Here is a 24,502-nt window from a genome sequence, read left to right as displayed (position 1 = left end):
CACTACAGCCTTCATCCGCCGCCGCTGCTGCCGCTGCTGCCGCTAGTCAGTCTCGTGCCAGTGCAGCGCAGTGCAACGAGGGAGCGAGCGAGCGAGCGAGAGAGAGAGAGAGAGAGAGAGGGAGAGAGAGAGAGAGAGAGAGAGAGAGAGAGAGAGAGAGAGAGCGCACCAGCACGCGACTGCTGCTCCGGGCTCGCGCTTTGCCTACCGTCGCCGGGTTGTTAAGGGAAGGCACGAGCGCAGCAGTTCTGCGGCGGGACGGTGACACTTGCGGTCGCGAGACCACAGCGGAGTCGTTTCTTCTTCTTCTTTTTCGTCTTCGGCGTCTTCTCTCGGTGCATTTGTCTCTCTGTGTGGATTTGTGGACCGTGGCTGCGGGGACGGACTCATCGGCGGCGTTACGTTTTCAGCGACACCGTAAGTTGGTCCATATTTCATTTTCAGCTCCGTGTGTGTGTGCGGGTGCGCGCGCGCGCGTGTGTGTATGTGTGTTTTGTCATCTGTCAGTTCGGAAGTTCAACCACTTTGTCTCCTGTCGGCGTTTCCAACGGCCGTCGGTTCTTTTTGTTTTTGTTTATGTGTGTTTTGTTTTGTTTCTTTTTTTTTTTGGCCGTCTTTGATTTCCGTACCAACCGAAAGAGGAACTCGTTGCCTCCGCCAACTGTTTTCTCTCAGCCTATCCCAGCAGAATGGTTTCTTTCTGTTATTTTTGATACGAGTGTCTGTTTGTGCGTTACGCCGATTTGTGCTGAGACCCAGGCTGGACGGAGAGAGAGAGAGAGAGAGAGAGAGAGATAGAGAGAGAGGAGCAGCAGCAGCAGCAGCAGCGGAGCTCATCTCCCCAACAGCAGGTGTCTTGATTGCGGCACTTCCGCACCGACGACCGAGCGCGCCGGACCGGACCGGACCGGGCAGTCCTCTATTCTTGTTTCTTTTCTTTTTTCCTTCAATATTCCTCCTCCTACTGTCTCGACCGGACCGGGCGAACCACCAACTTCCTGTTTTGTTTTGAGCGCACCGGCAGTTTGTGAAGTGTTGCGCAGTTCGGCTTCCTCTCACTGTTTGCCGTTGGTGGCCAGGCAGCCAGTGCGTGTGCGTTTTAGAGGAACCAAGAGTGAGGTGCTCGTGTCATCACTGCAGGGACTGTTTCGAGAGAGAGAGAGAGAGAGAGAGAGAGAGAGAGAGAGAGAGAGAGAGAGAGAGAAAACCTGCTGATGCTCCTCCACTCCTCTTCTTCTGCTGAACCAGCTGCTTTTCCTCACCTGATTTCTGGCCTTTACAGCGTGTTGACGGAGCGACTCCAACCTCCTTGTGCAAAGGTCCTCTTCCCCCCCCATCACCCTGTTGTATTGAGCAAGCAAAAACTTTGCATACCTGTCAAATCTCAGTTTTGCATCCAAGCTCCACCCCTGCAAGATCCTTATCGTCTTTTAACCGTTGTTATTTCGATCTTCGGTCTGCTCGGACCCGGGCTGGGTCTGGGGTGAGGTCGTCGGGGGCGGGGGTGGCGACTTGACTTGACTGATGGCTTGTTGCCGCAGGGTTATTTTTGTTCACTTCAGCCCTGCTCCACCCTGTTTTCAGGAGGAGTCGTCCTCGCAACAAGCCAGCGGCCACACCTGCCCTGCCCTCCGATAGAAATGTGGGGTGTCTTTGTTTTAAAGGGCCGGCCTCTTGCTCCGCTTGTTTGGCCTGCATGAGCCGGTTTATAGACTGGAAGTGCGCACACACGCATGCACACACACACACACACACACACATACTCCTCAGTGGCCTGTCTCAGTCTCAGTATAATGCTGCTCTTGTGCAGCCTGCTGCTGTGGACTTTGTGAGTGTTCAGCAGCGTCGGGAGCAAAATGAAGGTGTTATTTTAGCACCTCTCTCTCTCTCTCTCTCTCGCTCTCCTGGCGGTGAACTCTTTGCGTGTGGACGAGATAAGAGGATGAGGAGCGAGGAGAGGAGGGCATACGCTCCTCCTCTCTTTGCAGCCGCTGTTTTTAAATACTTGTCTGTCTGCAAAATCTTTTTTTTTATGCGCCGTCGGTTTTAAACCAGGGGTGTCAAACTCAAACACACAGTGGGCCTAAAATATAAAACTTGGACAAAGTTGCGGCCCAACATTGATATTTATTGAAGAAATCTTCCTCCAGATAGAACAGGGAACCTTTTCATATGAACCCAAACAACTTTTTCTTCAACCTGAATATGGAACAAGCAAAGCTTAATACTATACAGTAAATAACTTCATATTGCACACATGCAAAATTGAATTTCAAATAAAAAAAAAAAAACTCATCAAAATAAATCAAATGTCAATACAAATCGTATGGCTGTTTTTTATTTGCAGCCTTCTGATTTAAATTTCAACAGTGACCTTTTTTCAACTGGCTAATAATAGATTTAAAAATAACACAATTAAAGCAATTGTATTATAATGATATCCTTCAATGAACGTCCTGCCCTGAAAATGCCAGCAGAGCATTCTGGGATTTGTAGTACAAGTGCTGTATAGTACCGGTGGGCCAAATATAATGACACTGTGGGCCAAATTTGGCCTGCGGGCCAGAGTTTGACAACAATGGTTTAAATGCCTGAATCACTGAAGTTTTTTTCTTTGTGCGTGTTGCTAAATTTAACCAACCAATCCGCTTGCGGTATTCAGTGTGCAGCCTTCAAAGTCGCACAATCACAACGGCAACAGCAACACGCTTGTTGTTGACGGCGTCCCGGGACGGGGAACCAGATCTCGGCGGGAACGGCCTCGTCCCCTCGCCCCCTTCGCGTCTGCTTTATGTCGTCCTGGGAGCGACGCTGCTGACTGGCTGGCTGGCTGGCTGACTGCTCGGCTTCTCGCTTCTCTAAACACCCCCATAGTCCCAGTCTCACGAGTGGGGCTGCAGCAGCTCGGCAGGGTGTCTGTTTCTTCCTCCGCTGCCTCTGTGTGTTTTATTCTGGTACCCGGTGCCTGTCAGCGAAACAGGAGTCTGCCCACCACTTCTCACATTCTAGTGCGCAGCAGCAGCAGCAGCAGCAGCAGCAGCACATTTAGACTCCCTCATCTGGAAAGGAAACGCAACACTTATCCAATTGGCTGCAGCTTTAAGTAAAAACCTGCTCTGATTGGCTTGTATGACAGCTGGCTGCTATTGGGTTCCACTCCCGGTGGTGCGGGAGAGACGGAACAAAGGGCAGGTGGCTGCGGCCGAGCGGCTCTTTTGAATGCCAGTAATGAAAGGAGTCCCTCAGGTGACCTGCATCTCGTTTTTTTTTTAAAGATATTTTGTGACTTCTTCAGCCGTATGCGTATCCAAACACGGCCGCACGCGGCTTGCAAATACAACATCGTCCCGACTGGTTTGAGGATGATAAAAAGCATTGCTGCATGAATATTGACTTGTGCGTGTGTATGTGTGTATCTATATGTGTATATATATACATATATATATATATATATATATATATATATATATACATATATATATATATATATATATATATATATGTATATATATGTATGTATATATATGTATATATATGTATGTATATATATGTATATATATGTATGTATATATATGTATATATATGTATATATATGTATATGTATATATATATATATATATATATGTATATGTATATATATATATATATGTATATGTATATATATATATATGTGTATATATATATGTATGTATATATATATATATATATATATATATATATATATATATATATATATATATATATATATATGTTTCCATGACAGTCGCAAATTAAAAGCGATTTTTCTAAATTTTTTGACCATGAAATGGTGTGAAGCCCATTGGCCGTAATCCTCGTTAAATCTCGCAGGACGAAAAAAAAAAACCCCCACCTCATGAGAGCGTCAAAACCTTTTAGTCACATTTGAGAGGTTTTTCCAAGCTGAGGTGTTTCCATTGGCAGTTTTTAATTGCGACACTTAGGTTTTGCGCAATTCACGTGTGTGTGAGCGAGAGTGAAGAGACGGCTGCCGACAGCCGCTGCTGTTGTTTCCTCTCACCTCAGCGCGCCGTCCAGGAATAGCTCCCAGTGACAAAGACAAGACACGAGAAACAAAGGCGGGCCGATGTAGGTGGAGTGTGAGACATGGCCATGTAAGGTGTCCTGCACCGCGGCTTGAGCCACTCTCACACCACCGTCGACCCGAGATGGGGAGGAGGATGGGGGGCTCCTCCCCCCGCGGGCTCGTCTAACTTAACCCCAGTGACCTTTTACAGTTGACCGCAAAGTCCAAGAGACGCAAGTGAAGCGAGTTCAGCGTTTTTCTGATTCCACCCCCTCGGGAGAATATGAGCTGATTAACAAGCGGCAGCAGTAGCATGTTTCCACCTTTCATCAGTGCGAACTTCTCACCGTATGACCTGGGATGACAAATTGTCCCGTGACGAGTCGACGCCGTCGGAGGAGATTCTCCTCCAGCCGACCTTGGAAATGGAAAAACATGGATGATTTTTTTTTTTTTTTTTTTTTTTGCTCTCAGAAACTTGTTGGACTCAGTCAGAATGAAGCCAACACTCATTTCTGAAGTGCAAGCAGATAGCAGCAGGTGTTTAACTTACTTCCCTTCTGTTTTCTTTCGATTTGTTGAGTTTGGAGTCGTGTAAAAATCTCGGAAGTTAATAATGAAGAACAAACAAGTGGAATCCGGGAGTGTTTGTCGCCTCCTGTGTGCTCTCGTAATTTAAAACCAAATATTGCCTCCAGTCGGAACGCTTTGAGTCGCCGGTGAGCGTTACGTTACCGTCACACTTGAGGAAGGATCTTGTGTAAGGCCGCGTCCACGCTGACAGACGCTACTTTCTGTGCATTTTATTTATTCATATCATTGAAACAGCAGAAGAAGAAGAAGAAGAGCGGTGGACTGGATGAGGAGACGTTGTGGGGCCCATCTGCCCAATCTCTCTCTCTCTCTCACACACACACACACACACCCCTCCTATCACTATCCTCTGGTGGCCCGGCTCCGCTTACACTGTCAAAAAGAGCTTAGATCAGGGAAACCGTAGCTTTTCCTTTTCCAGACTTCCTGGAAGAAGTGACTATTTATTCAAACCTGGCCGGCCATGTTGGGCCTGCGCCTGGCCGCCTGCCAGTTTGAACCCCAGTATGGTCCAAGTGACTTGACTTGGCTCGGCTCGAGGCCACTAACAAGGTGCCGCAAAGCGTCGACGAGGTGCCAAAGCTAACGAGCGCACGCGGCGACCAGCGTTTTCACAATTTCTGCCATTAAAAAGTACAAAAAAAAAAAGACTGAATGGCGAATCGCATACGCGGGAAAATAACGGAGCGATGCTGGAGCTCCGCCCGTCGGCGCGTGACGCATTCCGTCTCCGTGCATGTGACCCACTGACCGGCGTCAGCAGATTAATTGCTGCTTTCATGTTAAGCTGCTGCTCATCAGCCGTAATTGGTAATGGAGATTATCAGTGAGATTGTGTGATTGTATATGTGTGTGTGTGTGTGTGTGTGTGTGCACAAGCATGACGGCGAGCACACACACACACACACACACACACACAGACACGTTTTCGTTATCTGATTTTATCTGATTCAAAAGTTGATCTAATAAAGTGGGATTTGTGTCACTGAAGTGTCTCTTGCACTCGCTGCTGCTGCTGCTGCCGCTGCCGCTGCTGCTGCCGCTGCTGCTGCTGCTGCTGCTGCTGCCACTGGAGGAGGTTCGTGCGCGGCCTGCGGATTATTTCACAACCGCCGATGAACTGGTGCCAAAACTCGAGAGGGACCCGGAGTTGTGACACAATCCATGGGCCGAGTGTGTGTTTGTTTGTTTTTTTTTAATTTATGGTCCACAGACAAACGTGTGGGACTTCATGCGTGTTGGCACTGTCGGTGTGTAAAATCTGAGATTTATTGCAGCGGAGCGGCGCGCGCACACACACACACACGCACACTCCTGACACACTCCTCTCATTACACACTCCTCACACACACACTGACACACTCCTCCTCTTATTACACACTCCTTACACACTCCTTTCATCCCCCACTCCTCACTCCTTTCATTACACACTCCTCACACACTTCTTTCATAACACACTCCTCACACACGCTGACACACTCCTTTCATGACACACTCTCACACAAACTCCTCTCACTCTCCTCTTGCGGTGTAGAAGCACCGTCGCGTTTCTCCGGAGATGTTTTTTTTGTTGTTTTGTTTTGGGAGCTGCTTCAGCGTCTCACTCTGACATGCACGTCACACTGGAGTTGACTCGCTCGCTCAATGACTTTTTTGTGCGTGAACTCTTCAGTATTGTGCGCTCAGCCGTGGCCGCTCTTTGCCCCCCTTTTCAGTTCCTGGTTGTCTCGAGACACACCTGCGCTCCGCGGCATCTCCGCCACTTTACTACTCCCTGCTGGGAAACAGAGGATCCCCACCCCCCCACCCCCCCGACCAGGAGCACCTCGCACCTTTACGATGCTTCGTTTTTGTGTGTTGTGCGCCCGTCCCTGCTCTTCCAGCTGGGCTCCCACACAGCTCACTCCAAAATAGCCTCTGCTGGCTGCAGCCCACAGCTCGGGGGAAACAGTGGGAGGCTCAGCTTTTGCACACCCGGACCAGCCCGGCCCGCGGCGCAATCAGTGAAATGCTCGCTCAGATGGTCAGAGGTCGAATTAATGTTTAACACAATAAGGTGGTAATGGAGTTCCGCGCCGGCAGCCACGTGTGATGTCATTTCACCGTGTGGAGTCTTGATCGGGCCTCACAGGAAGCGGCTGAAGGTGGAAAATCCACCGAGTTTCTGGTCCGCGTCTCCATTTCTTTGTTGAGAAAAAAAATGAGTTTCATTGCGTCTGAAATGTTCTTCTACTGAACGGCCTTCAGGCTCAGTGTTTGCACGAGGATTTGCTCTAATCTGTCTGCACTTATTGTGTTATGTCACACGTCTGCAGCGTAAACCTGCGTTTGCAAAGGTGTGCTGGAGTTTTTATTGGTGTGGCGTTTCATTGGCTGCCGTCAGTCAGTCAGTCAATAACTGATAACTGATGGAAATGCTTTCACTATTGAGCTAAAAGAGCTCACATGTATAAATAAGGCCTTTTAATTTTTGTGGGCTGTTTTTTGTTCTGCTGCTACATTCACAAATTTGGTCTATTTGCTCTCATGTCGTTGTTTAATCTGCGTTTTTTTTTCTCTTAGAATCGTCGACTATTAACTAATTAGCATGTACGCTAAAAACACTAAAGCGCGACGGCGTGAATGTAATTTGCGACGTCCATGCTAAATAAAATTATCATGAACATAATAATGCAGCAGCCCTGCCAGGTTCAGACAAACCCTGCAGTTTCATCCACTCACGTCCCTACGTTTGCTCCTCTTTTCAATCTAGCCACCGCATGGCACCAACCCTTAAAGTGGAAACGCTGCGCGCCGGGCACTTTCGTCCCGTCTGAAAAAAAAAAAGGAAAAAAAGAAAAACCGGCCTCATTCAAAAAGCTTTTGGAAAATTGGTCGGTTGCTTTTCGCTTATGTAAGCAAATAAATCCTTAATCCGACCGATTTAACCCAGATTAGCCGCCGATACGCGGGTGAGGCAGGCAGGCAGGCAGGCAGGCAGTGACACTTGGACGGCCCCGGGAGAAAAAAGTTGGAGGGAAAAGTTCAGTTGGGAACCCAGCGGGCCAATCAAGACAGACAGACGGACGGAGGGGGGGTTCGGGGGGGCTGGAGGGGGGGGGGGGTGTGACTCGTGTCACCACAAATTAACCTGCTAATCACCAGGCGGAGCTGCTGGTTTGGTGATAACAGGGTTCCTACTCCTGTCATACTTCCACCAGCCTGGAAGTATTCAAGCTGCACAATTCCATGACATTTTATTCCCACGTTCATCATCGACGTGGCGTCGCCAGTTTGCTTTTTTTGCAGCAAAAGTTGAGAGTTTATTAGAAACACGAGCCCGAAAAATACGTATTGTGTTCCGCAAAAATTACGGGTGAGTTTGATATGATGATGATGATGATGATGATGTCGGAGGGATAGAGGGATGGATGGATGGAGGGAGCGAGGGAGGACGAAGGGATTGGATTGATGATGTTTTTTTAATTTATTTATTTATTGTGTTTTATTTTGGCTTTTAATCCTGATCAGTGAGTCCATGCTGGATGGAGGGAGAGAGAGAGAAAGAGAGAGAGAGAGAGATTGGTGGATGAAGGAATAGATTGATGATGGACAGAGGGTTGGATGGATGGATGGCTTGGTGGCTGGCTGGATAGATGGAAGGATTGATGACGGATCGATGATAAATGGATGGATGGATGGAGGGATGATGGAGGGATGGACAGACAGATGATGGAGGGATGGCGGATGAGGGCCTGGCTGCCGGAGGTGCAGATGCAGACAGACTGCTGCCTCTCACTGATGCCAGACAGGCTGATTTGATCCTCCTAGTCTTCCCTCCCACATTCACTCCTTCACTCCTTCACTCCTCCCTCTCTCTCGGCCTCTCTGTGGGAATTCTCTGACCCAGTTTGTTCCTCCACCAGGCAGCAGCAGCAGTAGCAGCAGAGTTATTTTTACATATTAACCGGAGACGATGCTCTGTCCTCGCTCCTCACCAGGCTTCCACTTCTCCGTTTCTCTCTCTCTCTCTCTCTCTCTGTCTCTTCATTCACCTCTCTGTCACTTTGCCTCATCAGCTTCACCACTCAATCAATCAATCAATCAATCAATCAATCAACTTTTATTTGTACAGCGCTTAATCACACCCAAAGGTGTCTCAAAGCGTTTTGTACAATCAGAAGAAAAACCAGCTGGGCCTGCAGAGCAGCAAGGTGTCAGCAGCCTGAATTCAGAAGAGACAGTAAAAGCAAGAAAAGAAAGACAAAAGTTGAGAGTGGTGAATATTGGCCCGTGTTCTCCCACAGGGCTCCGTCCTATCCTCGCTCTCCTGCTTCCCCTTCACAGCCAGGGGACAGTCAGTCAGCTGCTGCAGGTGCCGGGTCGGCCTCCTAATGATGATGGATGGCAGCGCTGCGGAGAGGAAGAGTAGAGCGAAGCAGGGAGGAGGAAGAGGGGGAGGAGGAGGAGGGCCGTGTTCCTGTTTGTTGATAGCCGGACCTTTGAGGGCCTGAATATCGTCCTTGTCATCTGATAGCCCGATAGCAAAGGGGACACACACACACACACACACACACACACACACACACACACACACACACACACACACACACTGAAAAACAAGCACAAAAGCCCTCTATCCTCCTCACAGACGTGGAGCTGGTTACCCCTGCTGATCTGATCAGGGGAGAAACTCAATTTTCCTTTTAAAAAAGCATCACCAGCATTTTGTGTAGGGTTGCAAATTATCGATTCATTCATTCGTCGCTAGTTGATTGACCTTATCGATTGATTAATGATTAGTTGATGAGCAGCAATGTTTCCTGAGAACCTAAATTTCACAATGAAAATGTGTAAGGAATGCATTATTTAACCCTTGAATAATGTCGAGGGTATAGAAACTACCCGTGTAAAATTTTAAAATTTAATTACGATTAATTTAATTTAATTGATTCAATTCTTAATCAACAATTCATCAATAATCAATTAATTGTTAACATCCCTAGTTTTGGCTGCACAAGGCGGATGGTTTTTTTGTAATTTACTTCAAAAGTTGCATAAAAAGTGCAACTTTATATTCAAATATTATACATATATATATCATTTTCTCCCAAGTGAGGAAAATTTTGCAGTTATAGTCGTTGCGTAAGAGAAGTCGGCACTGAATGTGGAGCAGGTGCAGGGTGGCAGCAGCAGCAGCAGCAGCAGCAGCAGCAGCAGCAGCAGCAGCGGCGGCAGCAGCAGCAGCGGTGCAACAGTGATGCTGCCTCCTTCTGCCACCGCTCACCTCGCTCACAATCTCACACCTCCTCGTCTCGGACTTCCAGCAGGGGTGTAAATGTACGGTTGGTTGGCAGATGGAGAGTGTTAAGACCCAATCTAGAGGGGGCTGACGCGCACACACACACACACACAGCCTTACCCAAAGTAAGGACAAGGAGGCAGGCTGTCGCCATGGCAACCTGGTTGGATGGGGGCAGAGGAAGTGATTGGACCAGGCTGGAGGGGTGAGACCCAGTCACCCTGAACCTGCTGCCAAAGTGTGTGTGTGTGTGTGTGTGTGTGTGTGTGTGTGTGTGTGTGTGTGTGTTGGGGGGGTTGACCACAGGGAGCAAAGAGTTTCCTTCCCGGTTCTTCTTCGGCTGTCTTCGCCGTCGTTGGACTCTCAGTTTGTGCCAGTTTGAATCTCAGCCACGTCTGTCGTCGTCTCTACTGCATTGCATCTCGTTCTCCTGCTGCCTGCATGCCTGCCGTTATTAATGCATTGTTGTCGTTGTTGCTGATGACTGGAGCGAGAGGGCAGGGAGCAAACAAACACAAACAAACAAACAAACAAACAAACTCCTCCCGTCGACTTCTCATCCAGTTTTGATGCAGCGTTCCGACTTTCTTTACCCTGGATGCCGACGATAACGACATTAATCATGCGCGATGGCCGCGCACAATGAAAATAGTTGACCTGCTCCGACTTGCCGAAGCCCGACGGATCTCCGGTGGTTTTGATACGCAGGTGTGCAAAAGAGAATCCGCCTCGCTGCTGGTTTTGGGCAATGATTGAAAGAAATCAAACAACAACAAAAACACACGCACACACACTCACGCGCACACAACACTGGGTCTGTCCAGCTGCACTCTGATAGTCGCAGGTTTCACTTGAGGCTCCTGTCGCCTCCCCCTCGGCCGCGATTGGCTCTCGGCACACTTGGCTCCTGTGTGTGTGTGTGTGTGTGTGTGTGTGTGTGTGTGTTTGTGTGCGTGCGTATGTAGTGGTGCCTGTGAATTTTACGCTTTAAAACATGAGAGTCCCTGTTCGGCTCCTAGCGGGCCAAACACGGCCGCAGCTGTGTGGATACAGAGGCGACTCTGTGGACGCGGCTCACCGACGTCTGTGCCTCGACTGTGTGCGACTTCCAAGACGTGTCTGTGCTGGGCAGCCAGTGGGGGGGGGGGGTGACTGAGAGACTCTCCGGCCCTGCAACATGAACCAACTCGTGCAGAAGGAGTTTTCGCAAAATAAAAGTGCTATTTGTTAAATATTTACAACGTACAATTTGCGATTTGCAGTTTCCATTGAATGGTGAGAAGCGCATGCGTCGTAATTCTAGTAAATATCGTTCTGCGGCAATATACCTCTATATGGATACGTCTGAAAAACCACCTGATTAGAGCGTCAAAACTTTTTAGCGATATTTGAGAGGCTTTTTTATTGAGATATTTGGGAAGTTTACGTGTTGCCAGCTCTTTATTGCGATATTTAGGTTTTGCACAATTCTAGGGATGATGGAAACGCAGCTCGTTTTGGAGTTAAAGTTCTACTCAGCTCGCTGTGACTTCTGGTCTGAGGAACATCTGCTGCTGCTGCTGCTGCTCCTGCTGCAGTTTCTCTATAGAATCAATTCCATCCTGCAAAGATTTCGGAGCTCTTTAATGTAGTCGTCGTTGTTGTGTATTTTGTGTGTTCTTGCGTTAACGGCGGTGACGTTTGAGAGCTCTGGCTCGCTGTCCGCCGCCCGCGCCTCCTTCGACTGATGCTAATTGTTTTCTCATGCGAGTTGTCAGACGGTGCGTTTGGCAGCAGCAGCAGCAGCAGCAGCAGCAGCAGCAGCAGCAGCAGCAGCAGCAGGTTCGCCCCGCTGCTGGGAACAAAGTCGCGCTGTTGGCTCGGTGTTGCACAACAACGGCACCGTCCCGGTGCGCTCGGATTGCTCTTATTGTTGAGTGGGAGGAGGTGCAGCAGAACAAGCGAGCGCGCACACACACACACACACACACACACACAAACACATACACGCCTTCCTCAGCCACAAGAAAGAGGAAAAACAGGCCCAACGTGGAAACTCCTGACACCTTCACGGCTCTCATGGATCTCCGGCGTCCTCTTCCTCCTCCGTCCATCCGTCTGTCCTTCTCTTGCTCTCTTTCCCTGCCCCGCTCTCTCTCTTTCTCTCCTTCCTTGAAGACGAACACAAGACTTAATCATTTTTGTTTTTTATTTTTGTCTTTTCGTTTTCTCCGAGCACTTTGATTTAGTATTTTGCTCACCTGGCAGCACCTTTCTCGTCGCACACGCACACACGTGCACACACGTGCACACATGCACTCGCAAACACACACACTTTCCGGCTGCATCCCATTTCACCTCTCACCCCTCCAGTCGCTCCTTAAATGGGATTTCAGAGTTGAGGCAAAGCCGCTGGAGTCAGCTTGTGTCATATACTGACGAGATATACAGAGAAAGTGTGTGTGTGTGTGTGTGTGTGTGTGTGTGTGTGTGTGTGTGTGTGTGTGTGTGTGTGTGTGTGTGTGTGTGTGTGTGTGTGTGTGTGTGTGCAAGCAAGGGGGCAGGGCAGAGCACGTTGAAGGAGAAGTGTTTTATTTATGTGCTGGATTCTTTTTCTCTTCGTTTGAGCTGTCCAACTATCTTTGGCCACACACACACACACACACACACACACACTGACTTTGGCCTTCTGAACTTCCTTCATGTTTTCACACACATGCAAATCAAAGCCGTGCAGCACCGTTTTAATGGAAGTGAATCACGGCGGAGATTAACAGGATTAGGATTAACAAACTATATTCCCAACATGGAGAGAAGCAGGCCTGGGATCCTCTCTCACAACGCAATTAATATTACAGTGTGTGAATATGTATATATATATATATATATGTATATATATATATACATATTCTTTTTTATTTTTTTAATGCAAAAGCGGGGCGGGTGGGGCGTTTTAAATTTTAATTGAATAGCAAAAAAAAAACACAATTTTCGAATGAGAGTGAATGGATCTGAGATGTAGTTTTGACGTAATGAAGGATTTTAAAACCACGTCGGTGTCACAGACGCCTCATAACCTCGTTTATGATGATTAATAACCTCAAGCAACCGGCTGGATTCCCTCTCCTCCATTTGTTTCTCTCTCAGAACAAACTCTTCCGGCCATCCTGAGGCCTCGTCAGTTCCCCAAATCCTTCTAGATTTTTAAATGTTATTATTTTTTTATTTTTGTTTTTTGTTTTTTTCGCATGGCCTCGGGCCTCTGATCCAACCACTGTAGCGTGAAACCAGCCGTGTGTTTCTGCTCGGCCGCCACACTGATTCCCCCCCAAACGAGATGTGAAGGATGGACTAATGAAGTGACGGCAGGTTGTCTCTCTCTCTCTCTCTCTCCCTCTCTCTCTCTCTCTCTCTCTCTGTAGTCTCTAGTCGGCCTTTAAGAAAAGCCTCTATTCTGTGTTCATTTTGTCGTGGTAACTCATCGGGCCAGTTGGACCTGAAAGTAGAAAAGATTTGTTTAAGGCCGTGACCCTCGTTGTCGTCATTGTTGTTGTTGTCGTCTTTTTCCTGAAGCCGCTTCCCACCTTGATGACTGCTGGTTTTTCGGGCAGTTTCTTCTCGTCCAGGGCGACACACTGTTTCTCCGTCTGCGCCGTCTTGCTCGGCTTTGCGCCGTCCTCCTGTCGGCTTCCTGCGACCTGCTGGCTGAGAACACATGCGCACACACACTCTGTGTGCACACTGCTGAGAGCGGCGTTGTCGTAGCAATGCAGTTCCCCAGGGAAATAATGCGATCGGAAGCGGCTGCAGTACCTCTCCCTGCCTCACGTCGGCCACCTGGTTTCAAACCCCAACTGGTCAACCAGGAAAGACAGAAAATTAAAGTGAAACCAGCCAACCAAGCAGCCAAGCAGTCTTGACTGGCCTGTGCGGCTGTGAAGCCGTCGGAAACCAGTCGGTCCTGCGGGACAGGCGGCTGAGGCGAGTCGTCTCGCAGCGCTGTAGAATCAAGCAGCCGCCTGCTGACTCAGCCGCTCGCCACCCCGTCTCCAGGACGGTCCAGGGCCGCACGCTGGCCTCTGATTGGCCGTCGCCCAACCTCGTCAAACAGGTTTCACAGCCGTCCTGAGATCCCGTCTGTGATCGGGGTTGATTATTAACCCCGGGAAAAACACAACACAACTTGACTAGCTTGTTGAATTCATGGTTGTTGTTTATTTCTCTGTGATTCTTCTTCGTCGTCGTCTTCGTCTTCTTCTCCATCTCTTAAATGTCGTTGTTGGAGAAGCAGAAATGGCTGTCTTCATTTCTGGAAGAAACAAAACAGAAGGTTTTTTAAATACTGATGAAACAATGGTGTGGTGCCGCAACTTTTGTTGCAGAATCCAGTTGGAATTTTTTACCAATTGATTCATTTTATTTACCTTTTTTAAATTAATGAAAGACCTCGAGAGCTTCTCAGCAATCTGGTTGAATTATTTTTTCACAGACGTTGAAAGATTCTTTTTGGCCTTTTGGCTTCTGTTTGATTTTGTTTATCATTATTATTTATTTATTTATTTATTTATTTGTAATGTATTTTTTTTTCAAAATTTCATGTCTTTGTAAAAAGTTGTGCATAATTTCATCTTTTTTTTTGTCAAAGTGTGGTTGTAAAAATCAATTCTTCTTCCTTCTCCTTCTTCCCTGTTTGATGGTTGTTTGTTGTCATAGTTTCAGGAATGTTGTGTCGTGTTATTCTGAAGAGAGGCACAAGCTCCTCTTCGTCTCTCTGAGGAAACACTCCTCCTCACTCTCCAGCCACACTTCTCCTCCTTTCACTCCTCCCCTGCTCCCCCTGTTTCTTCTCATCCCTTCTTCAGCTTCTCCTCGGGAGAAAAAGCTGAATCCCTGCTCGCCGCTCTGTCCTCTTGAACCACGAGGACGATCTGGCTGACCTCTGACCTCTGACCCTTGTCTCCTCAGGCGGTGAAGGTGGAACGACTCCAGTCGGACGGTTGGGACGGACAGGAAGTGGGCCGAGCAGCCGACGGGAGGGCAGCAGGGAGGTGAGGCGGCTGGAATTCAGCCTTATCTGCATCGGCCCTGCCGCCGCCGGCGCCGCTTTGTGTTTTGTCTGTCGTGTGGTTTAAAAAAAAAAAAAAGGAAGGAAAAAAGTGCAGACACCGTCGGGGGCCTGGTTGTTTGCGGTGGGCCCGCGGTCGGGAGGAGAAACAAGGGGCTGCTGTGTCTTCTGTGGCTGAGTCCTGCTGTGAGCCGTCGGCGTGCTGCAGTTTTTGGGGCCAAAGTGTGAAAGTTGCGAGACGGCCTAAAAAATCTCGACAGCCTCGTGCAAGATTTTCTCTCGGGGGGGGGGGGGGGGGAATCATCAAAGTGTCCCAAAAAAAAAAAAAATGCCTGCAGAGGGAGGACATGTTTACAGCGTGGACGCTTTGAGTGTCTGCTGCACCTTCGGCATGAAAACGGGCGAAATCGGAAATATTGTGTACTGTTTTTTCACTTATCTCCCTCCGTTTTCTCTCGCTTCTCTCCGTCACCAATCAGGACCCCCCCCCGGTCCCCACACACACACCTCCCCCATCCTCTCCCATGTGTGCCGTTCCTTCCCTCGTTTCTTGCCCCTCAGCCGCAGTGTCCTTGAGAAGCAGTGACTTTGTCGGCAAATGCAGCCGAGCGCATCACTCTCTCTCTCTCTCTCTCTCTCTCTCGCGCGCTCGCTCTCTCTCTCCACTGCTCGCTCGCGCGCTCTTTCAGTGACACCAAACTGCCAAAACACACACACACACACACACACACACACACACACACACACACACACGGAGATGGTCCATGGTAACGCTGTCAAGCTGAAGCAGCTTCTCTCTCTCTCTCTCTCTCTCTCTTCTTCTTCTTCTTCTTCTTCCTTTAGTCCTCATCAATAATTCATGGCGGTGACATGGGTCGCACTTTATGCAAATAACTTGACAAGGAAAAAAAATTGAGACTTTGGAGAATTTTTTTTTGTTCTTTCTTTTTTTTTTCAAATCTTCACTCCTGGCGGCCAGGAAACTGCTGATACGACCCCAACATTTATATATTTTTGGGGGGTATAATTTATTCTAATAGATTAGAATGATAAAACAAAACAAAACAAAAAAACAGACTTGGACAGTTAGTTGCCCTCAGGTCATGGAAACTCCCCCTCCCCCAGCCCCACCCCCACCCCCACCACCTCCACCAGCATCATTAAAGGCCCTCTGCTAATCTGCTGAAATATAGATGCACTCTGATTGTTTGTGCTGTAAGATGAGACGTCGCCTCCTCTTGTTCTTTTCTTGATGCTGCCGTGTTGGTTCTTTTTTTTTCCATTCGGGCCGCCGCGTTTTCCTCCCGCAGCTGCTCGGGTGTCTGCTGGTGGCGGCGGCAGCGGCAGCGGCTCCTGGGTTGAACGTTCCTCAGCTCCACACTGACGGAGACGAGCTAAAAGCGGCGTCGGCGCCCGATCCGACGCGTCTGAATCTCGGCTCATCCATCCAAGCCCTTTGTGACAACATCACGCTGTCACCGCCCCCACCCTCTCCCCTCCAGAACCTTCCCCCACCCCCCTGTCCTCTGTCTTTCATCCCTGTTTGTCCCGCGTCAAGCTGGAAATGCTTCCGTAGCCATGACGACCGATCCCGAGGGAAAAAGTTGACTCTCTCTCTCTCTCTCTCTCTCTTTATCTCTCTCTCTCTCTCTTCTCCTTTGTCTGAAGCCCGGTTTGCCATCCAACGACTTCCTCTTGCACACAAAACGCACGCGGCGGCAGAATATAGGCCGTCACTCTGAGGAGCTATTTTTTTTGTGTTTTTTATCGTTTCTTTGCTTTTCTTTGTTTAAATTTGACGCTTGTAGTCGATGAAAGATAAAAAAAAAAAAGAAAGAAACCGGAAAAAAAACAAACTCATCAGGTTTTCGCCCTCAGAGGAGACAGCTTGTTTGTAGCCGACGTTCCGTTTCTCCGCTGCCTCCCATCGCTTCGTCCTCCTCGCTCGGCTGCACACACACCTCGGCTGGGCTACTTTGTTTTCCATAGATGAGCCAATGAGAAGCCAGTATCAGTATCAGTGCTGGTCTTCACTCTTCTCCCGAACCCTACTTCCACTTGGCCCCGCCCCCTTCCCATCCCGACCTTCTTCTCCTCAGCCAGGGTTGATGGGAAGTGTTGATAGGAGGGTGACGGGAAAGAAGTTGCGTGATATCCAGACTGACCTGCAGTGAACGGAGACAGCGATCAATATTGAGCCGGTCCACCACTAGGGGGCGGATGAGAGCTGGAAGTTTGCCTTTTATTCCTGTTTTCATTTTTTTTTTTGCATGAGTCATGGATGTATTATAAGAACTGGATACCAGACTGGCCCGATGCAGATTCTATTTCCTAGTGGCCACTCCAGGTACTGCAGCAAATAAATCAGATGGGCCCATGGGACCGTTCTGATTGGCCAAATAGTTCACGTGAGTTACAGAGGCATGATGGGAAGTGACACTACTGCGCATGCTTTATGGGTCCATTAATGCGGAAGTCAAAAACTTTTTGGGGCGTATGCACTGGGTGAGCAACTCCATCGAAATGAATGGGCCGTCATCCTGGACTCTGTGGCTGTGGGCATGAGTCAATATTTGGCAGGTCGCTTTCATCCCGGGCTGATGAGGAGAACAGAGAGCCCCCCCCCCCTCTTCCCAACCCCCCCCATCAATCAACCTCCGCTGTTTACTGTTGTTACTTACCCCGCCCTCAAAAAATGCTACGTGCACCGTTTGAAGGCTGACGTGCAAAATAAATTTCTCATTCAGCACTGTGATTTTTTTTTTCTTTTTTCTTTTTTTTTTGGCGTCGGCAGCACATCCCGCTAATCTGCTCGCCGGCGCTGCAGTGCCGCTCTCAGTAATGAGACGGCGCCGAGAGAGATAACAGAGGATGGACACGGCACTTAGATGGGCCGCTGATAGTGTGTGTGTGTGTGTGTGTGTGTGTGTGTGTGTGTGTGTGTGTGTGTGTGTGTGTGTGTGTGTGTGTGTGTGTGTGTGTGTGTGTGTGTGTGTGTGTGTGAGAGATGGGGGTGGGGGCAGAGAGGGGAGAGTGCGAGCTACTGCCGTCGAAGCCCATTAGGGAATTAGTCCACATCTGGACCACCCTGCGCTGAGATCTCATAACCCAGAGTGGATGGAGGAGCTGCAGGAGCTGCTGGGAGGCAACGTCACATGGGCCACCCCTTTCGCCCCTTGTGATGTCATCAGGCCGGCGGAGGAGGTGGATGAAGAGGGGGAGGAGGAGGAGGAGGAGGAGGATGATTAGGGGTGGGAGGAGGTGGAGTAGAAGGAGGAGGATGATGATTAAGGAGGATGAGTGGGAGAGGAGGAAAAGGATGATGACAAGAGGGAGGAGGAGGGGGAAGAGTGGGAGGAAGGTGATGATAATAAGGAGGAGGAGGAAGATGATAATCAGGATCAGGTGGGGTAGGAGGAGGAGGAAGAGGAGGAGGAGGAGGAAGAGGAGGAGGAAGATGATGAGGAGGAGCCTGGCAGCAGATTTAGCTTTTAATTATCATGCATGCATGAGCGTGCAGGAGATGCGGTGGCAGCAGCTCCAGCATTGTGCAGTTGAACTAGATAAAATACATCTTCATCAGTCACACACCTGAGCAGGTGAACATCTTTGTTATTGTTCTTTATTTATTGATGAATTTGATAGTTTTCTGATGTGATTATTTTTAATAATCGCGCAGGAATGTCAGCAGCAGGTCGGCCAAGGAAAAAAAAAAAAAAAAAGAAAAGTTGCTGTCCATTGTTCATGTGGGAGCCACCAGCTGGCGTCGACTCGCATTAATGCGCGTTTATCACCAGCGACACGCACACAAACCTCTGGCCAACACGCATGCAAAAAAAAAAGAAAAGGGATGTGTGCGTGTGCATGCATGTGTGTGTGACAGCTTTGTGTGTTAGCAAACATGAGCTTAGCGTCAAAGAGCCTTTCAAGCGGGATTAAGCTGTTAAGTGTCAATGGAGCAAACAAGTGGGCCAAAGACCTTCAGCAGCAGCGTCGCTCGCGCTGAACCGTGCTGACAAAAAAAAACAACACTAAAAATAAACCAGCACAGAGTGCGGTGAGATTTATGAAGGTAAAATAGAGGAGGACACACACACACACACACACACGCACGCAGACAGGACACTGAGAGGATGGCAGAGCCCTGGCAGGACCATCTGTTCCTCCTGAAATCAGCCCAGCAGGAGCATATATTACACACACACACACACACACACACACACACACACACACACACACACACACACACACACACACACACACACACACAGAGCGATAGTCTATTTATTCCCTGAGTTTTTTTTCTTGTCTTTTTTTTTTCCCCACACTGCTGCTGCTTTTCAGTGAAAAGCTCATCTCAACAGGACGCCGAGGCAGGAAACAGGAAGGAACGAAACCAACTAAAAAGAAAAAAAGTGACGTTGACTGAAAGACGTAGAGAGCTCGATAAATGATAGATTGATTGATGTTGCACAAGCCCCCGTATCCTTGTTAGCGTGTGACCCCTCTGCCTCCTCCTCCTCCTCCTCCTCCAGCTTCCTCCCATTTGAATAATCGAGCTGTGGGAGTCGCCCTCCCCTCCTTCCCCCCCACCTCCCCCGTGGTCGGGGCCAATCTATCTCCCTCCTCTCAAGCTGAATCAGCTGTTTTTTTCCCCCCTTGCCACCGCCGCCGCTGCTGCTTTCAGCCGTCTCATCACTTCTGTGCACTTTGACCTCGGCCCGGCCCTCAGTGTGGAGCCACCACAGCCGGGGATTCCGAGTCCCGCTCGTGCTTTTTTAAAGGCAAGTTGGGTTTTTTTTTTTTTGTGTATTTTTTTTTTTTTAATCCATACGTGTACATCTGCGCAATGATATACGATCGTGAAGTGACGACTTTTATTTTGCGAGGCATTAGTCGATTGCCTCTGGCTGGTGGGATTAACGGCCACTTCCCTGATTACGGCCTTCAAAGGAAGCTGCAATCAAAGGCTGTAGCAGAAGCAGCAGTATCAGTTGCAATAGCAGTAGCAGGAGTGGCAGCAGTAGTAGAAGCAGTAGTAGCAGCAGCAGCAGCAGCAGCAGCGCTGGTTTCCTGTGGCAGGAGTTAATACTGCGCCCGTGGTGTTCAGGACGTCACAGCAATTTTAGTCAAGGTCGTTTATATTAGGAGAGAGAGAGAGAGAGAGAGAGGTGGTAATTGAGCCAAAAGGGAGAGAGAGTCGACAGGAAGTGACCGCCGTCGTCTCCTCGCTCCTCCTGACATCCTCCAGCAGGGGTGCTGCAGAGCGTCGCTGCGGCGGCGTCCCTGCATTAATGAGACATAATGCAGATGTCGCCCCCCCCCCCCTCCTCTCCAGCCCCCCCGCAGCTGACTGCATCCGTATCGCATCGCTGCACATTAAATTAGACTGAATAAACCCAGACAGAATTGACCCTAATACCCCCCCCCCACCACCACCACCACCCTCAATCTGGATTAATTACCACATGAATATTGAGTGAGATTGTTTCCTCCGGGAACAATTCTGCTTTTGAACAAAATCCTTCTCGTCGGACCGAAGCCGGGCGGGAGGTCCATTCTTCCCTTCAAATGAAAATATTAAAGCGTTCACGGTTTCCACTATTAAACAACAGCAAAAAAATAAATAAAAAAAAATCCCACTTCACACACATTATGTCTCCACTTGTATTTTGGTGAGGTGGATATCATTTTTTTCCCCCACTCTGCTCAGTGAACGTGTCGACTCCAGCTGGAGGGAGAGAGGCAGAAGGGAAAGGAAGTCAAGAAGTGAAACTGGATGAAATGGCAGAACTGTGTGTGTGTGTGTGTGTGTGTGTGTGTGTGTGTGTGTGTGTGTGTGTGTGTGTGTGTGTGTGTGTGTGTGTGTGTGTGTGTGTGTGTGTGTGTGTGTGTGTGTTTTCGATTGCCACTCTTTGGTAGCTTGTTCACACACATCAGCAGCGGTGAACCCTGGGAGTAAACCACACGTGCTGCCACCGCCGCCGCTGCCCCTCTTCCAGCCGGGTGTCTAACTGGCACAGCGCCTGGCGGTCGGCGGTCGGCAGCACCTGAGCCTGGAATAGTGGACGGCCGCAGACACACACCAGCTTGGTTAACACCACTGATGAGCTTCGTGGCGCTGAGGTTTCAAACCTAACCAAAGCTGTTTTTAACATTGAAAACATCTGAAACATTTCGCCATCGCTCCAGTTTTTTTTTTTTTTTAGCGACGGATGCAGCAAGAAGTCACACAAAGTGGACTGTGTGTTTGTGTGTGTGCATGCAGCAATTGAACATTTTGAGCTCTGTGGACCAGGACCACAGAGTCCAAGATAGCAAATACGCCCAAAAAGTTTTTGACTTGTGCATGATTGGGCGCACAGAGCATGTGCAGTAGTGTCACTTCTCATCATGCCTCTGTAACTCACTCACACATCTATTTGGCCAATCAGAACCATTCTGGAGAACGTCACTTGGAATCAGAACGAGCTGAGACACATGATGTACGACGTCGTGACTCTTTTCTGGTTATTTTCTGGCCTTTCTCATTTTTTTTAAATGACTAAAAGACCATAAGTGGAAAATCTACAATAGAAAGATTTGCTATGAACCACGTTTCAGGTCACAGTCGTCTTGCCTGGCCGTTTTAAAGGCGTTTATTTTTGTATAGCGGTCTATGGGAAAAATGCTTTTTGGGCCCATGGGATTTTTTTCTGCTGCAGTACCTGGAGTGGCCACTGGGGAAAATCTGCGCCGCCATATTGCCAGCCCGGTATCCAGTTCTTAAAATGCAGCCATGCTGTCGACTCATTTTTGTTTGAAAACACTTGAGAAAGGGGGAACAAAAAATCGTGGAACTGAAGGTTTTTTTTCCTCCTGGGACAAACCCAAAGCTTCTCAGTCTCAGTCGCACTGCAGATGGTTTTTCTTTTCTTTTTTTTTTCCTGTCCGATAACGTTTTGGGCTCCTCTCAAACGTCCCAAAATAGAAAAACCAGTATATTTATTGAAAATTGTGCCTTTTTTTTATTTTATTTTTTTTATGTGTGCGTGTTGGTGTCCCACTTCCTCCACTTTTTTCTTTTCTTTTCTTTTCCTCTCTTTTCTCCGCCTGCCCGCCCGCTCCTCTGCCACTGCCGAACATGAACATGACGCCCGGTGCCCTCTGCTGCCGAGGCCTCAGTTTTGGCATCCGTCCACCTCTGGGACGAGCGTCCTCCTCCACATCTGATCATCTGATTGCAGCCATTTGGCAGATAATCACAACTCACAAATGAAAGGGGGGAAACACGGTGAAAATAAGCTCCTCCAACACTAATTAGCTCCGTCTCTCCCTCCGTCTCTCCCTCCGCTCCGTCTCCTCCGCCACTCGTCTCCTTTGACGGTTATCAGATGCGAGCTGTGTAAATTGCCGCCCAGTGGCGCCGCCTCAGCACGTTTCCCGCCGTTGCTCCCCTCCGTCCATCCCTCCATCAGCTCCGTTCCTCCATCCCTCCATCAGCTCCTTGTATCCTCCGCCCGGTTCCATGTTTGCACGTCTGCAGGGAAAACGGGGAGTTAATTGCCAACTGTTGGCACCGCCAGGACACAGCGCAGGTGTGTGTGTGTGTGTGCGTGAGTCAGTGTTTTTGTTCGCTGGTGTGGCGAGGATTCACCAGAGGTTACTGCCTTATCGCGCGCTCTCGCTCTCTCTCTCTCTCTCTCTCTCTCTCTCTGTGTCTGTCTCTCTCTTTCTCAATCTCTGCCTCTCTGGCGGAAATAAACACAAAATCACACGTTAATAATCGTCCGGGACGGCGTTAATGAGCGAAGACGAGGCGGCTGCTGCTGCTGCTGCTGATGCAAGAAATGTGATAATTGGCTTTCATGGGAATGAGGAGGAGAAGGAAGCTGGAGCGAATTTTATTGTTCCTTTCAGTATCGTCAATTTTATCGTTATGCTGATAAATGCCAGAGATTATCACAGTAGTTTTCTTGATACTTTTATGGCTATCGCGATACAGTAAATGCCAGAATGTATCGCAATACTCTTCTTGATACTTTTATGGTTATCGCGATAAATGCCAGAAATTGGACGCTTTTATTATTGTGCTTTACTTTTACTGATTTTATTTATTTATTAGCTATTTATTGTTGTCTAATGGCCGTGTTAGCTTGTTTATTGTTGCCTAATAGTTCCTGAAAATCAATCTGTTGATCCACCAGGTGTTCATTTTGCTGACCACACATTACTTAAAGCTAAAAAATGTGGTTTCGTGAAATGAATGATCTCTTCTGCCAGTTTTTATATGATCACGGCCTCTGCTTTGATCACGCCCCCCACCCCCCCACCCCCCCACCTGCTCGATCAGGGGAGATCGTCTCCTCGCGCACGGCCGTGCTCGCCTCTGTAAATGTCGCAGCTGTTTTGTTGCATCCGTGTACCGTCAGCTGTTGACACTTCACGTCGCCTGAATGGAAGTGCTTGTTCGACTCGCCGCACACTGATAACACTGTCCTGTGTGCGCGTGTCAATATCAGCACATCCAGTTCACTTCACGGAGCTCAACGTCTCAAAATAACCTCCCAGATGTTTGAAGTACAACATTGCGCAACTCTCTGCTGCCCGTCTTGGTTTTCTTCCTTCACCTTCATGACCTCGAACCCCTTTGTTGTTTTGCGTCGTCTTCGTGCCATTTTATATCTAGTTTGTTCCGGCACTCTCCTCTCTGCAGTCCTGCTGTGTTGTTGCTTTAACCGTGGTTTTTCCAATAAGAAACAAATCCCGCCGTGTTTTTTTTTTTTTTTTCTTGCCTCAACTGTGCACTTAAATTCTAATTCTAATTTCAGAATAAACTCATTCCGATGGGAAACTCAATGGTTTTTTCTTGCCTCAACTGTGCACTTAAATTCTAATTCTAATTTCAGAATAAACTCATTCCGATGGGAAACTCAATGGGGAAACCCCTCTATTTGCCCTCCAGAAATGCAACTGTTTGCGTGCACTCGACCGCTTTTGCGTTTTGATTTTTTTTTTTTTTTTCGCGTGTGAGTGGAGGAAGGTGTAAGTGTGTAACCCTGTGTAGAAAAACAAGCATATGGTTGTACTCCCCCCTCCAACCCCCCCCCCCCCCCCCCCCACCCCACCCGGACCCCTGCCAGCTCATAAAACATGAATGAACGCCTGTGTGCTGCTTGTCCTCTTATTTATTTATTTATTTGGTTATCTATTTATTTATTCGGCCGTTTCTTAATTTCTTCCCGGGTCTAATCTCGCTCTCTCTTTCTCTCTCTCTCTCTCCCCTTAGACCCCCTTGTTCTTTTTTTCGGAGCGACAGAAGAAGTGCACATGAGGAGCGGAAACGACGGAGCGACAGCCACATCCTGACCGCTGAACCTCGCTGCTGCAGCCCCACGTCTCCAGAGGTGGAAGGACCACGACCACTCCTCCGGCAGGCATGGTAATACCCACCCCCCCAACCCCCAGTGTGTGTGTGTATGTGTGTATGTGCGAGCAAGGCAAACACACACTCTGAGTGAGACGAGTTCCAGGTGATAACAACCTGCAGACATCACAA

General features: G+C 48.6%; 1 long non-coding RNA gene across 1 annotated transcript; it reads left to right on the top strand.

Moving 5' to 3' along the window:
* LOC142900502 (uncharacterized) lies at positions 1-24,486 on the top strand. The gene is made up of 3 exons (XR_012928899.1): positions 1-417; positions 14,865-14,947; positions 24,233-24,486. It is a non-coding gene; the product is annotated as an uncharacterized LOC142900502 (long non-coding RNA).
* Positions 24,487-24,502: the final 16 nt, after the last annotated feature.

This window comes from Nelusetta ayraudi, unplaced genomic scaffold (genome assembly GCF_046127955.1).
Source record: "Nelusetta ayraudi isolate G7.1 ecotype Tasmania unplaced genomic scaffold, CSIRO-AGI_Nayr_v1 ptg000083l, whole genome shotgun sequence".
Taxonomy (NCBI): Eukaryota; Metazoa; Chordata; class Actinopteri; order Tetraodontiformes; family Monacanthidae; genus Nelusetta; species Nelusetta ayraudi.
Note: the sequence above shows the minus strand (reverse complement) of the source record. Positions and strands in the feature narration are given on the sequence as shown.